Here is a 4,039-nt window from a genome sequence, read left to right as displayed (position 1 = left end):
TTGATCTATATTGTGTTGTGTCCATATTTGGATAAGTTTGTTATTATGTTCATTAATGATATACTGGTATATTCTAAAAATGAGGAAGTCTAGATCATGCCGAACATTTAACACCAATGTTGAGGTTGTTGAGAGAGCATCAGTTTTATGCTAATCTCGGCAAGTGTAGTTTCTTTTAGACTGAGGTACACTACTTGGGACATGTTGTCTCCAAGGAGGGCATTACAGTAGATCTAGAAAAGATAAGAGACATCATGGAGTGGGTAGCTTCTAAGAATGTAGATGAGGTGAGATCTTTCATGGGTTTGGCAGGCTAATATAGGAGGTTCATGAGGAACTTCTCACAGATTTCTTATCCTATCAAATCATTGTAAATGAAAGGTAAGAAATTTGAATGGATTGCGGAGTGTGAGGCTAACTTTGAGAAACTAAAGCAATTGTTGACACATGTACCAATGCTACAGATTGCAAATTTGGACAAAGAGTTTGTGGTATGCAAAGATGCTTGCAAGAGAGGGCTTGGGGGATTCCTTATGGAGTATGGAAAAATGGTATGCTATGAGTCCCAAAAACTAAATGAGCATGAGTAGAACTACCCGATGCATGATCTTGAGTTAGATACGATCATACATGCATTGAAGATGTGGAGACACTATCTTCTTAGTAGGAGATTTGTACTTATGAGTGATCACATTGGACTGTGGTATTTGTTTGACCAGCTAAATTTGAACAACATGCAGGCTAGATGGTTGGCCATGATCAATGAGTTTGATTTTGAGATCAGGTACATCAAAGGTAAAGATAACAGGATGGAAGATACTCTCAGGAGATGGGTACAAGTAAATCACTTGGCAGCTACAAGCTCTTATGGGATAGAGTTACAGGATAAGATCTTGCAGGCAGGTCAACATGATGTCAGATATATGGAGATTGTGCACAGGTTGCGACAGGAGGTTTGTACAGGTACAGGTGCAAGTACATGTACAGGTAGGGGTATAGGTATACATGGCAATACAAGTAAGAGCACAAGTACATGTGTAGGTGCACATGGTATGTATTATTGTCTTACAACAGATGGGTTGGTCAGGTTCTGAGACAGGATATATGTACAAGATAACGGTGATCTCAAGAAGGTGATATTGAGGGAGTTTCATGTGAAACCTTATTCAGGTCACCCAGGTTATTAGAATACATTAACTACAGCGATTAATTTTTATTATTGGACAAATTTGAAGAGAGATGTAGTTGAGTTCATTACTAGTTGTTTTGATTGTCAGTGAGTGAAATCAGAATGTAAGCATCCAGGTGGACTGCTACATTCGATTGCGATTCCAGAGTGGAAATGGGGGGTCATTTCCATAGAATTCATCACAAGGTTTGTAAAGAAAGTGAGACAACATGATTCCATTATGGTCATTGTGGACATATTGACAAAAGTTGCACACTTCATTCTGGTTAAATCTACATTATCAGCTAGTGATGTAGCACATGTATTCATTAGAGAGGTGGTTAGATTTCATGGTGTTACAAAGAATATTATGTCAGACAAGGATGCGAAGTCCACTTCCAAGTTTTGAAAGGATTTATTTGCAGGTTTGGGCATGGAGTTGGCCTTTAACAAAACTTATGATTCACAGACATATGGATAGACAGAGAGGGTAAACAAGATATTGGAAGACATGTTGAGGATGTATGTGATGCATCAACATCGGAAGTGTGAAGAGTATATCCATTTGGTAGAGTTCGCATACAAAAACAATTATTAAGAGTCATTGAGGATGAGTCATTTTGAGGCATTATATGGGTGGAGTTGTAACACTCCTATCAGTTGGAGTGATCCGGTTAGTAGGGTGTTGATTGGACAACATATGTTGACAGACATGGAACAGGAAATGCAGGTAATCAAGAAGAATTTAAATGCAGCACATGATAAGCATAAGATTTATGCATATAGAAAAAAGTTGTTCAAGGAGTTCTAGGTTGGGGAACAAGTGTACATGAGAATTAAACCAAAGAATATATCCTTGCGGATTGGATCATGTGCCAAGCTGGCACCACTATTTTGTGGACCCTTCAGTATCACTGAGAGGATTAGGCCAGTAGCCCATCAAATTTCACTGCCTCCAATAGTAAAATTCCATGTTTTTTTCCATGTATCATTTCTTAATAAGTACGTTAAGTATGTTGATCATGTGATTGACTAGTCTGTATTGCAGGTGGAACTAGATGGAGAATTCCAGCCAAAGTCTAAGTGTATATTGCAGAAAAAGGTGCTCATACTCCGGAACCAAGCAATCAAGTAGGTTAAGTTGAAATGGAAGCACTTTGGGCTCGATGAAGCTACATGGGAGATGGCGTATCAGATGTGGGCTATGTCTCCTTCCTTATTTTTCGGTTGAGGCAAAGCCATGTTTGCTTAGTGTTTTAGTAAGATTTTGGTATATTCTTTGGCATATGTTTTGTTATATGTTTGATGAGGTTGGTTTACGTACATATGTATATGGATGTAAATACCACCATGAGCTATGTTATAAATATCCACTATGTGGTATGTTGTTATGATGCCATGTTATTATGTTGGTTTGTTTTCCAACAGGGTGATCATTGTAAATACTGCATCGAGCTAATTTATAAAGCTCCATTGAAAGTATATATTTTTCTTACAAAATTTTTGTGGTTATAGGTTTTGTTGAACACCGAGGATGGTGTTTCCCCAAGGGGGAGGATTCTGTAACAACCCTGGTGAAAATTCCATGTAATGAAAGTTAAAAACACTTATTCCACGAATGATGGGACACTTATTCTAAGTTGAATGTTGGGATGAATCCTAGTGATGGGGATCACTCATGATTGGTTATGGCTAAGGAAATTGGAAAAGGCAATGACTAAGGCTTTGGAAAGGAAAAATGGAATTTTGATACATTTATTTATGGAAATAATGGAAATTAGGAGGAAAGGGAGGTGAAAGGTCACAGGTTGCATGTGAGGAGGAAAATGAAGGAAAATAATGGAAAATGAAGAAAATAGAGGCCTCATTCATAAAAAGGCTTCAGAGGATTACTTGGTAACTTTTTTTTAGTTCAAGTTTGGAGCTTTCTCATTATTGTCTCTCTCTTATACTCTTGGAGACTTAGAATTTACTTGGAGCACTCTTGTGTTGAAAAAGGTATAACTAGGTTTGGTCGTCATGACATTGTAATTATGATTTTTGTAATCAAGAAAATGAATTTATTGTTATTCCTTCCTACATGGGTTTCATGAGAAATAGGCTTATTTGTTAATATCTCCCATTGAGAGCCTTAGGATGTCAAAGAGTCAATGCCATTCTCTACTTGAGCCTATACAAGTCTATAGAAAACTCTAAACACCCTCCAAAGACAAGTACACTCGTCTTGAAGATAGCAACAAACAAAACGATGGAAAGAGCAGTTATGTTGGCCTCAAAATGCATATTGAAGATCAATCATGTTGGCTCAATTAAGGTGACATACATATTCATGGATACAAGTCAGCTTATATACAGGACATACCATTATATATACCCAATAGGGTTTGCACAAAAGAGAGATAAGAAAACTTAGATTCCTCTGTGATTCTTCATGGGTACAATTATAGGATCTTGGATATCCTTGAAGTATTCAATGGTAATCAAAGTGAGTAAGACCCCAAAATATCAGAAGGTCTTAGTTCTTCATATAGATAACATAAAGAGGATCTCAATGACTCCATCATAACTCACTCAGTCTTGGTATAATTATGATGCATATATCTCACAGTAACACTCTCTGACACAACATACAATATCGACATTATTTCTAAGTAAATGCATAATCGGGATCACTAACATAATATCTCTCTTGACACAATTGCAGTCTTGTCTTAACAATGTTGAAATTTATCACAGCGTATTTGTTATGATGAGGTTACTCAACTGTGATACTTTATCTCGACATACTAAATAGTACCAGAATGCCTATCATGATGAAGATCTCAATACATGGAGGAAACATAGTTGTAGACTCGACATACATATAATAAG

The sequence above is a fragment of the Pinus tabuliformis genome, chromosome 5_2 (assembly GCF_031772625.1).
Source record: "Pinus tabuliformis cultivar Carrire ecotype Pingquan chromosome 5_2, CPIR1, whole genome shotgun sequence".
Taxonomy (NCBI): domain Eukaryota; kingdom Viridiplantae; phylum Streptophyta; class Pinopsida; order Pinales; family Pinaceae; genus Pinus; species Pinus tabuliformis.
This window is presented reverse-complemented; position numbering follows the sequence as displayed.